This window comes from Pan troglodytes, chromosome 8, assembly GCF_028858775.2.
Source record: "Pan troglodytes isolate AG18354 chromosome 8, NHGRI_mPanTro3-v2.0_pri, whole genome shotgun sequence".
NCBI lineage: Eukaryota > Metazoa > Chordata > Mammalia > Primates > Hominidae > Pan > Pan troglodytes.
The window spans coordinates 37006097-37018660 of record NC_072406.2 but is presented as its reverse complement, the minus strand read 5'-3'; the positions used below and the strand labels follow the sequence as shown (position 1 = coordinate 37018660).

Here is a 12564-nt window from a genome sequence, read left to right as displayed (position 1 = left end):
CAAAGGCACAAGGGAGAATTTTACCCACTAGCCTTGAAGGAAGAGACTACTATCTTATAATCAGACACCCTGGTTTTCTGTGACTGGGGAATTCCTTTCCTACTGCTTCTCTTTATCCTGCTTAGTAGTTCTATGCAAAATGACACTCACTGAGCTTTTGCTTCTTGGCTCAGTTTTAGCAAGATCAAGGAAGCCCCAGGCTGTGGCTAGTGAGGATGGGCTTAGAGGTCTTAAGAGAGTTGTAAGAATAACCTGGGCTTCAAATTGTGAGGTTTGATGTGGAGCCAAGACCCTAGGTTTACCTGCCTTGGTTTTCTCTTTAGGATTTATATTGTGACCCATTTCAATGGGAGTTTAAAACCACCATTTTGGAGTCCTTTGAGATGCTGAATCCTGAAATATTCTCAGAAAGTCAACATAATCCTTTTCATAAAGGCTCACAGCAGAACTGCAACCAGCACCACCTGTCTACAGATATACCTTAGGTCTGCTTTAGATCGTAAAATGGAAATAAGCTTTCAAAGTGTTTTTCAAGTTGCCTTTGGGTTCTGTTAAATGTAGAAATGTTTCTTTCTTTCCTTTTATTTTTCCTTGGTCAAATGAAATGTCACTGTCATTTCCGTCTGAACATGAAATAAATGCCATTGGATATTGGGGAAGGAAAATCCACATGAAACATCTTCACAGATGTTATGGGAGAAATGCTGGTTTAGAAAAAGCCTTTGTTCTGTGGCAGAGACTGCCATGATTGTTCCACCACATCAATTTTTACTTACACCATTTAATAAATAAAAACATGCTGACTGTCAACCCACGGGAACAACCCAACACCAATTACTGAAGAACAGAACTGTTTCAGTGAGAGGTGAAGAAGGGCAAAGCATCATGAAATGAGTTTTAAATTTCTTAAGTTGAGTGCTAAGTTGAGAGTTCCATTTTCCCTGTAATTGATTTCTTTTGCTTCAAGAGAAACTCACAACTTGTTTGAATCTGGTTTCTGCAATGTTAACATGGAGGCACTAGTACTTGCCAGTAAGCTGTTGCTTTAGGATGTTAGGAGACTCTTTCTCTGCTTTTTTTTTAAAAAGACAATTTTATTTATTTAATTTTAAGACAAGATCTCACTCTGTCACCCAGGCTGGAATGCAGTGGCATGATCACAGCTCACTGCAACCTCAAACTCCTAGGCCCAAGTGATCCTCCCACCTCAGCCTCCTGAGTAGCTGGGACTACAGGTAGGCATCACAACGTCTGGTAAATTATTAATTTTTTTTGTAAAGATGGGGTCTTGCTATGTTGTCCAGGCAAGTCTCAAACTCCTGGCCTCAAGAGATCCTCCTGCCTCAGCCTCCCAAAATGTTGGGACTATAGGTGTGGGCCACTGCACCAGGCTGAAGACAATTTCTTAGATGGAAATACCTATCCAATGTTCTGGAGGTTCCATAGGTAATGCTACTCATGAAATACTACACTCACAGGCTCTGGTATTCTTCCCTACCTGGCTCACTAGCTATGTGACCTTAGCCAAGTGCCTTAGCCTGCTAAAAGTCATGTCTCAACTGCAGACTGAAGTTTATTACCAATCATATTGGAGTGTTGTGAGGTCTTAAGGAGAGATTGGACTTATAGCTGTTGGATGTCTTGGCTTCAAAAAGTAGTTGCTGTAGATTTATTATTTCTGCATCCTAATCCCATCTTTTGGTCATTCTGCACTTCCTTTGCTTCCCTTCCATGACCAGCTGGAACCCCCATCCCGGAGAGGGAGTATTTGGGGTGACAGATGCCTTGCTTCCTGTCCAGGGCCAGAAAAGCCTTCAGGCCCTGGAAAGGAAAAGAAGTTAGCAGAATGCAAGTGTATTTATTCTAACTCCACTGGTTTTAAAGTTTCCTTTTTTTTTTTTTCCAGCAAATGTGTTTTCTTCCTCTCATGGAACCGAGAACATATGTGATCCCTGGCAGATGATTTTTGCAACTCTTAAAGTCAGGATTGGAGAAGGCTGACTCACAATTTCTTACACTGCACGTGTGAAATCTTTCAAGAAAACTTGAAGGGGGGGAAGATCTACAGTATTTTGGATGATGTTTTCAATTGCTATGAAATTGGTAAAAAAAAAAAAAAGGATCGATCAGTTATTTGCTTTTATTTCTGACTTTTAAAAAACTTTTTATTTTAAAACAGCAGGAAGAGATGGGTTGAACAAAGGTAGTATCACTGAGAAGAACAGAAAGAAAGTAACATTTATAGAGCATTGTAGTTTTCCAATCATCTTAATCATTTGATCTTGTGGCATTTCTGTGATGCAGTTTTTATCTATGACAAGAACAAAAGATCTCAGGGATACAGAGCCATTGAGACTTTATTGACTGTAATCATTGACTTTTTTTTTTTTGCATTTTACCCTGTCATTTTTTTAAAAAAAAGTTCATACAGTCCAGGTTTTCTGAAACTTAAAGTAAGCTAAAGGATGGGAAGCTAGAACATGATTCCTGTTAAAATAATACATTTGAGAAAATGTTTCTTTAGCTATCACTGTAATTGATCAAGTATGCAACAGACATTCTTTTATAAGATATCCAACCCCTAACTTCCAAAATGCCAGATCAAAAGTCTTATCTATGCAATGTTTTATGAGTAATTAATTCTGACTGCCTATGGACAACCACAAGGACAGAGCCCCCATACAGATACACACATTCAGCTCAGACAGAGTAAGTCTTAATCACAGAGTAAGTCTTTGAGAGCGAATCTCCCAAGCTCAGAAAGCAAAAGAGTTCCAACAACTCCTGCAGCAGAGACTAGAACAAGTGTCAAGAGCCAGAAATATTAACTACAGGCTAAGAGGTAGTCATTTCCACTTCCTTCCAGAGCTCGGTTCAAATCCTGGGCTTACCACTTAGTGACTGTGTGACCTTGAGCTAAGCATTTCAACTTTGCAGGGTCCTATTTCCCTGTGTGTAAGTGGGGATACCAACAGGTCAACCCCATGCATGGTTGTGAGATGAAAAGATATCACATACACTGCACAGCATGTGACATGCAGCAGACATCAAATAAATAGTAGCTATTGTTTTGTAGCATTGTGATTATCCATAATCCTGGGTTTGCAACATCATTAGTGCTATAATTTGAAACACATTTATTCTTTATATTCTAGCAAACTAGTTCAAAGCCTGTTTTTCAAATACATTATCTAGTTTGGGCTTTAAAAAAAAAAATCCCTGTCGATGTTCTGCTCTGCTTATCAAAGGCTCTCTCTAATGCTTACCCAAGGGTAAGTAAATTACACAGGATTCTGTTCTGCCTTCTATTATTCTTCTCCAACCACATTCCATGTGATAATGGGCCAATTCCTTTACTTCCTCTTTCCTCCTACCACATTCTATACCCAAAAAAGATGCCAGTTAAGTTTTAGCCCTCCTTTAAAAGTGAATTTCCAGCTTTATTTTATTCTTTAAAATTATTTAAAGTAGTTGCAAGTTCTTTTAGTGCCCTCCAATCCCAATTCAGGCAACAAAACAGTCACAAGAGAGAATGATTAGTGCTTTTGCCAGGGTCTCCTCCCACGGATGACTTTGTAATGAACTATGCATCCATAAAAGGTTGACTCTTTGATCTCTTGCTGCTTGTACAACGCTAAAGCGCAAGGCATTCCAGGGCAAACCACACAAAGAGAGAGGAACACAGGTTATTTATGGTAGTCCGCTGACTCTAAGTGTAGCCTAGCTCTTTAAAGATTCAAATACACACATCATATTGACTGCCAGGTCTGCTCCCTCGTGTTACGGCAGCATCTAATGGGGCGGTAGCGTAGGAATGTCTGATCCCTGGCTTCTCCCTGGGGTGAGAAAGGTAGCTGGTTTGGCAGAGACAGTCACAACAGTATTTATAGAGACAGCAGAAAATAGAATCCATATGCTTACAAAGGGAAGTCAGGGTAAATCACCGGGAGCTGAGAGGACTCCTGAACTCCCTTTCTGAAGCTTGCTTGGCTTCTGGCACAGACTAAACAGGACCTACCTACCAGCTTTCTAGCTGCACAAAATCCAGCACCCGCATGCCCTCCTTCATCTGGTGGTTTTCTACCAACAATATCACTTTACAGAAGGAGGGGATACAGCCTCTTTGGTTGCTTGAATTCAGAAGCTATTTTGCAAACTTTCTACCGTCACTCAGGGAACTTTTGCCGTCATTAAGCGAACTTCCTGTGTCAGAGCTGGTGCAAACATTCTGACATTGAGGAAGCTAAGTTTAATGCTTCCTGACAATGATTCTCTGACCATGATGTCGAAGGCCCTTCTATCCCTCTGTGATGTGGCTGAGTGCTGATTTATACAGCTCACTAAACCAAACACCAAGTTGAATGAAGACGGTATTGAGACAAGATAAATAATCTATCTATCTATCTATCTATCTATCTATCTATCTATCTATCTATCTAATTTCCTACCTTCCTATGGATTAAATACCAAAATTTTACATCTTGCAGGCAGAATGTTGAGGGCTGTATGAAAACTTTGTAATGGGAGAAAATGAAAAATGTTAATAGTTTTTATTAGCATAAAATATTGAACTGGTGGATTTATGAACAGAATTTAGGCTGAATGAATATGCTAAAGTTGAGGATTAATTGGTCATCTCACCATTCCAGACACTCAAGGCCACTCATGTAGGCTGATTTGGGGAAAGCAAAGGGATCTCAATGAAACTGGAAAATTAATTTTGCTCTTTTATGGTATCCTGACTTTGATCAAGATCATATAATTGGACTGACCCAAAAACAACTCTTATTTCTGATTCATTCTATTCCCTCCACAGACACAGGCAGTCATCAGGTATCTACACCGTTCCCTCTATCCTTTGCCAAAAAGTTCATGTTCTCTGAGCATTTTCGTATTTTTTAGTCATTATCATGGCTTTGAGCCAGAGTCTGAACACAAAGACAGGCATATAAATGGATCTAATACATGGTCTGAAAAATAACACATATGTGCTAACCCTGTCCGCAACACCAAAGGAAGAATGACTGAAAAATAAAGCAGCTACATATCAGAACAAATACCTGTGGGAAGATTGCAGGGTTCAATTTGGACATTTTGTTCCACTGAGCTCAGAGAGGGAATGAACAGAAGCCAAGTTTTATAGATAGGCCTACAGCTCATAATTCACTCACTGTCAAGATGATGGATGCTCATTTTATGATTTAATAAAAAGATAGACCTTACCCAAAAAGAAAATAAGCAGGAGGAGGAAGACTCCATGGAGAAGTAATGCAGTCTTTCAGGGATGATTCCCAGGGGCTCTGGGCTGTGGTTCCACTCCGTCTCCAGGACACAGTGCAATTGGCCACAAATTTAGGACCCCAGGATCTCCGTCTGTAAAATACAAGTCATAATGGAATTGTTCCCACTGCAGAACTGCTGAGTAATTAAAACTCAAGTGGATAGAAAAAAAAAAAAACGCAGAAAAAAATGAAGAATAAAATACCTCTATGATATACAGCCTGGCTCAGGATGCTTTGTAATTACACACAGGGCTTTATAGTTATCCAAAGTTAGAGTTCAAGTTAACTTCAGTTTTCCAGTATTTTCCCCAAAACATTAGTTGGACGCTATAAAGGAAAGTAAACACATTCGACTAAGTCAACCATGAAAATAAGAGTTGGCTTAGGTAGTTGGGGGCGGAAGGAAATGAAGAGAGGCCAATTGAGAATCAGAGAGGCTGAATGAAAAGCTGAACCATTGCAGACTCGCATCTCTAATCCCTTTATTAAGGATGATGTGCAGCTGCAGTGGCTATGTCGCTCCAAGAGCCTGCTACACAGAGATGCCTGGTTCCCTCAGCCATGCCAAACAAGACATGGTCATGGTCATGGCCATGGGAGTAAGGACAGGTAGGAGAGGCTGGAACACTGGTGAACATGAATTGCCCAACATAAAGGTTTCTGTCTAAATGGAATTTTGAAGCCTAAAGATTTCAAAATTATGGATGATGCTGAGAGGCACCTCTTCTGTGGAGGAGGGTTTTGGGATTGTTGAGGAGACCCAGAAGAATGAACTTGACATTGCAACCTTCCCCTGCACTTGGTAGATTTCTATGCTGTGGGAAACTATAGTGATTTACTTGATGCCAGAAAACTGGGGGCTCACAGAATAAGGCAACTGGTTAAAACAGTATTTTTCCCAATAGAAATTTGTTTCTGTAAACTCCCCTTAGGATCCTGAGAAACATATTTTAAGGAGAAGGAAAATGATGGATAAAAGTATGGAAAAAGGTAATTGAACACACTTATAATATGTCATAAACACATTATTGAGTTTTGACCATCATTTAGTAGCCAGGCTATTAAAATGTGAACTATGCCTCAATTAACACATATCACAAACATTTTGTTGAGTTTTCACCCTGAAATACTCATGCTATTATACTTTTAAAATATTGGCTATGACCATACAATTTAAATTATTTCTTGTGCTGAGTTCAATAGTTATGAATATTGTCATACTTAAAGTTTTATTTTCAATCTCTTTTGGGCATCAAAGTGGTCCACTGAAACCGTATAACACAGGAGAGATGAGTAGCCTTGGTGTCAGGTGAAGTCTAGGTTCCTGGCGAAACCATTTGATTTCTGGGCTGTTTCTTTACCAACAAAATGAAGCTATAATTTCTTGATGAGTAGAGGATAGGGTCCCAGCTCTGCTAATCTATATTTGAGGTTCTAGTGTTGATTCTGTGACCACTTCATCATAAAACTTTGCACACATTCTTACCTACTCTGAGTTCTTGTTTTGTCTAATACTTAGAACAACATTTTCTCCATTCACCACACTAAGTTCCACTGGCCACTGAATGACATCAAAACTGTGAAATATTGAAAATTGAATATCACTACAATGTGCCAACTACCTGGCACTCTAACAAGGCACCACACTAAATCCATTGTTATCACTTTTAGTAATAACAATTCTCTGGAAAGGTAGAAGTGATCTCACACATTACTATAAAGGAAAGTGAGTTTCCAGATTTAAAATGATTTTCCTGGTGAGTAGCAGACTCAGGATTTGAACCCAGGTCAGTGTGACTTCAAAGTCTGGGATCCTTCCACTTACATAAACCAGTGACCAGGTGAAGGAGTGATTATTTTGCCCAATGACATAAACATAGCTGTTTGATTGCTTCAAATTATTATTAGAATAATGGTAATAGTAATCAATTGCCTGACTGTCCCTGTAGTGAAGTCCTCTAGGGTCAAATCTGGTGAATTTGAACTAATTAGGGGAGGTAATTGAAAAATGTATATAAATAATATAGACAATAACTAGCTTACATTGAGTGCCAAGCATTGCTCCCCATACATTATCTCATATTATCCTCAGGACAGTCCTACCAGCTAGGCATTGTTAGCCCAATCTTGCAAATGAATAAGCCAACGCTTTTAAAGGTTAGATACATTGTCCAAAATCACGCTGTAAGTGGCAGAAGCCTGATCCCAAATCCCAGTCAGCCTAACTCCGTAGCCCATTCTCTCCATGGCTACTCTTTTTCTGTGCGTGTAATAGTTCGCAATTCTATGTGAATAAGTTTACTGTTTGGGACAGAAAGTTCTAAGCTGCTCCCACCATCCATCTCTTTTCCTTGAGTCCCGTTGTCGAACCTTCCCACTTTGGTCCTCCAGGACACCAAACAAGGCTTCTGGTCACTCCTGGTTCCACAGTTCACAGCCCTTCCTTCCCACTAGATTGGCCCAATTCTATCCCTGTTCCAAACATTTGTATTCATCTTTTCTGCTCTTCTTCCTCCAAATCTTTGCCTCAATGGCTACAGTTTTGCTCTCTTCTTTTCCCTTTCTGCATGTGAGAGAGAAGAAGAAAAGAGCACCCTGAGAAAGTTGTATATGAGAAGGCAGACAATTTGTGCGTGCACAGTGTGGGCACTGCAACAGGACATGAAAATACACCTTGAGTTATTTGCTGGTCACTGGATCTTGTTGAGAAGTAATTAGCAATAATAATCCATTGCTTGGATCTCTTCGTAGTAAGCAAAATTCTCTAGAATCTAATCTGGAGAATTCAGACTAATTGGGGAGGTAATTGAAAAGTGTATTAGAATATAGTTCCAAATATAGTTTTATTATTTTTACACAAATAGAGTAATTCCAGTTATACTACTAAAAATGGCCAAGTGGAAGTTCTTAGTGAATTTTGTTATAATGAATGAATAAGAACATTTGTGATCAGTCTGTGGTTTTTTTTAAAAAAAAGATGAGTATATCAAGACCACTTGGATTAACCTGAAAAATCTTGTCTTTGAATAAAATAAAAAGCCCTTGGCCGGGCGCTGTGGTTCATGCCTGTAATCCCAGCACTTTGGGAGGCTGAGGTGGGCTGATCATGAGGTCAGGATTTCGAGACCAGCCTGACCAACATAGTGAAACCCCGTCTCTACTAAAATACAAAAATTAGCCAGGCGTGGTGGTGTGTGCCTGTAATCCCAGCTACTCAGGAGGCTGAGGCAGGAGAATTGCTTGAAACTGGGAAGCCGAGTTTGCAGTGAGCTGAGATCGTGCCATTGCACCCCAGCCTGGGCAATAGAGTGAGACTCCTACTCAAAAAACAAATAAATAAAATAAAATAAAAAAATAAAAAGGTCTCTGAAATATTTTGGATGTTGCTACCCAGTTCGTAAGACTTTGGAAGAGAGGGTTTATTTAGTAAATATGAACTTCAAATCAGTTAAACTCCAAATTATTTAAAAATTAAAATACTTTGGAAACAATAGGAATATGAAACCCACTGAGTCTGAATGAACACAATTTTCCTGTTTGACTACTGCAAATTACTACAGTAGTAGAATTACAGAAAACATTCTGTGATTCAAAGTGACACATTAAATCATCAGAGTTATCCTGTGATAGCACAGTATTTGTGAGAAAAGCAATTGTGAAACCCACCCCTTTTTGCAACAGACTTTCTTCCACTGGTGCCCTGGCAACCAGTCAGATTTTCTCATTTGAGAAATTCAACTTGGCTGCATACAATAGATAGAAATGCAAGAAAGTAAGGTGCATTTTCATCAAATGTGAAACAGTTGATGATATTCAGAGTTAAAGAAATACTATGTGAAGGACATGAACAGACAATTCTCAAAAGAAGGTAGACAAATGGCCAAAAAACATAAAAAAAGCTCAACATCACTAATTATCAGTGAAATGCAAATTAAAACCACAATGAGATACCACCTTACTCCTGCAAGAATGGCTAAGCTATAATTAAAAAATCAAAAAATAATAGATGTTGGCGTGGATGTCGTAAAAAGGGGACACTTTTATGCTGCTAGTGGGAATGTAAACTAGTACAACTACTATGGAAAACGGTGTGTAGGTTCCCTAAAGAACTAAAGGTAGATCTACTAATCAATCCAGCAATCCTACTACTAGGTATCTACCCAAAATGAAAAAACAAAAAACAAAAAACAAAAAAACACTTGCATGCACATGTTTATAGCAGCACAATTCACAATATAGAGATGTGGAACCACCAGAAGTGCCCATCACCTAGTGAGTGGATTAAGAAAATGTGGAATATATACACCATGGAATACTAATCAGCCATAAATAAGAAAAAATAATGGCATTTGCAGCAATCTGGATGTAGTTGGACACCATTATTCCAAGTGAAGTAACTCAGGAATGGAAAATCAAGTAGCATATGCTCTCACTTATAACTTCGGAGCTAAACAATGAGAATGCGAAGGCATAAGAATGATATAATGAACTTTGGGGACTCAAGGGGAAGGGTGTGAGGGGGGTGAGGGATGAAAGACTACACACTGGGTACAGTGTTCACTGCTTGAGTGACAGGTGCACCAAAATCTCAGAAATCACCACTAACAAACTTATCCATGCAACCAAAAACCACCTGTACCCCCAAAACTACCAAAATAAAATTTAAAAAATAGCATTTGAAGGATATAAAAGAGAGGGGTTTGGGTTAATTTTGTCCTTATTAAATAATGCATTTAATTGCCAGTGATTGCTGGTTTAATGTGAAGCAAGGTAACATCTGAAGTCAGATGGAGCAGAGGTCCCCGCCAGAGCCTCTGGTGGACCCACTGGGCATCTGAGGAGGCCTGGAACAGCAGGAGCAATTTTTGTAAAGAAGGAGAGAGGCAAGGTCTCTGGAATGTTCTAAAAGTGCCTCCGTGGTTAGAGGTGGGGGCAATCTGAGTAAAGCGTGTGACCTAAGACTTGGAGCTGACCCAGGCCCAGCCCTGGACAACCTATGCCTGAGCTCTGTGGAGAGAGGAGACCAAGAATGAATTGGAAAGAACCACAAGTGACTGTGGCCCTGACTAGAAGTTGCTAGTTACCAGCTGTAAGGAGAACTAGGCGGTAAGAGATTGAGGGCAATCGCCACAAATCTGCTCATCTCCCCTCCTTCCGTGGCTCTTCACCTTCCTGAGAATAATATCCACAGCCCCGAGAGCCCCGTGAGATTGTTTACCACAGTCGGCATCAGCTGCCTGCCTCTTGGTTTCTTTTCCCAGCCTCATCTACTATCACAAACCCCATAGGGATCCAATGCCCAACTCACGGCTGAACTACTGGCAGTTGCTTATTCAACTATGTTCTCTCATGACTCCAGCTTTGCTATGTGTGACACCCTCTGTCTGGAATATCCAGTATCAGCCTGAAAAAAAAATCACCTACACAGCCTGCAAGATACCAGAGCAGCACTCTTTCTTCTGTGAAAACCATAGCAAACTCCTCCTTGTCTAAGTATGGCATGAAGTAGTGGCTAAGAGTGTGCCCTCCAGATGAGATGCTCAGGGTTTGAGTTTAGACATTCCCCTCGCTCAGGCAAACTTCTGTTTCTTACAATCAAGAACTTTCTCTGGTGCAAACACTGCCTTCATACTATTCTTTTGAATCTTCCTATTCAAATCACCACTTTCTATATCAGTTAACCTCTCAAAGACTGTTTCCTCATCTATAAAATGGAAATGATAATGATGGTAATAAAAATACACACATGCCATTTAGTTGTCTTAATAAAATAAATATCTGTGAACCATATAGTAATCTCCCTGGTATACAGTAAAGGCTCAATAAATGCTAAGAATATTTTCATATATCTCTTATTATAGCATATCTTATGTCACTTAAATACTTGTTTACTTTCTATCTTATCCACTAGAATCTGAACTCTTTGGAGGAGGACATGTGCCTTACTCATTTTGTGTTTCTCACACCAGAAATAATATTTGTCGCATAGTTCAGTTTGATCATTCATGTAATAAGAACTCACCAAATGGCTGCTCTGTGACAGACATTTGCATATGAAGCATGGCAGATGTATGAATGAATGGGGTCAGGAAAATAGTACATAAGTAACTCCAATTATTACATAAAGACAGTGATTATATTATGTAAGATGAGCCATATTAGTTAAATTATCAGTAGAGCAACATTTCAATTAAAATATACTCACATTGGCGATTAAAGCAGCTGTGTGTGTGTGTGTGTGTGTGTGTGTGTGTGTGTTTACTTTGCAGTCTGGCCCCATTCTACAATATCTTTATTGTTAAGGTTTTAATTCAACAAAATCAAACCTCAATGTACTAAAGAACTCCAAGAGATTATCTGGTCTTCATTCAGAAGTTCAGGCCATCAGAGGCCACACATTTTCCCCCACATAACAAATTTCCAGAATGCTGTTTCTCTTTCCTGCCTCTCACTTGCCCTCAGAGCCCATTTGAACACACAGGAGGCCCACGGAGGGTTAGCAGTGCTCGACCTGGGGTGAAGCCCCAATTTGTAGACAAGGCACGGCATCCAACAGCCAAAGGAAGCTGTGTACTTGAATAAATCTGACAGTGTTTTCTCATGCTCATCAATCTTTCCACCGTGTTTGGTACAGTTGAAAAGCCAGTTGGATTTCCATGACTGTTCAGATCACCACTTGTGCCCCGGGATACTGCATGGCACAGAAATGACATCAGACCTACAAGATACACATTGTGTTACTCAATGCCCGATGTTAATTGCATTAGTCTGTTCTCATACTGCTATAAGGACATATGAGAGACTGGGTAATTTATAAAGGAAAGAGGTTTAGTTGACTCACGGTTCCACAGGGCTGGAGAAGCCTCAGGAAACTTACAATTATGGCAGAAGGGGAAGCAAACCTGTCCTTCTTCACATGGTGGGAGCAAGGAGAAGTGCCGAGCAAAATGGGGAAAATCCCCTTATAAAAACATCAGATCTTGTGATAAATCACTCACTATTACTAGACCAGCATGAAGGTAACTGCCCCCCATGATTCAATTACCTCCCACTGCTTCCTCCTACAACACGTGGGGATTATGAGAACTATAATTCAAGATGAGATTTGGGTGGGGACACAACAAAACCATATCGCTAGTTAGATAAAGGTATACTTTTACTGAGTTGGATTTTAAAAGCATACAATGCTAGAAATTATGATAATATATGAACCATGCTTCCAACACTTTTATGAGGTTTACTGTAATCATTTGTTTGTTTGCTTATTAGATAGGGTCTTACT

At 39.7% G+C, this 12564-nt stretch overlaps 1 protein-coding gene across 6 annotated transcripts in view; it reads right to left on the bottom strand.

The window, feature by feature from the left end:
• KIAA1217 overlaps positions 1-12564 on the bottom strand; it is an 854498-nt gene that overhangs the window by 537092 nt on the left and 304842 nt on the right. For 5 of the 6 annotated variants that reach the window (XM_063781488.1, XM_063781487.1, XM_063781489.1 and 2 more), the window contains one exon: positions 5224-5373. The gene's annotated coding sequence lies outside the window, so the exon portion shown is untranslated. Of the gene's footprint in view, positions 1-5223; positions 5374-5485; positions 5572-12564 lie in introns of those variants that run through there. The other variant, XM_063781490.1, reaches the window with a different exon arrangement.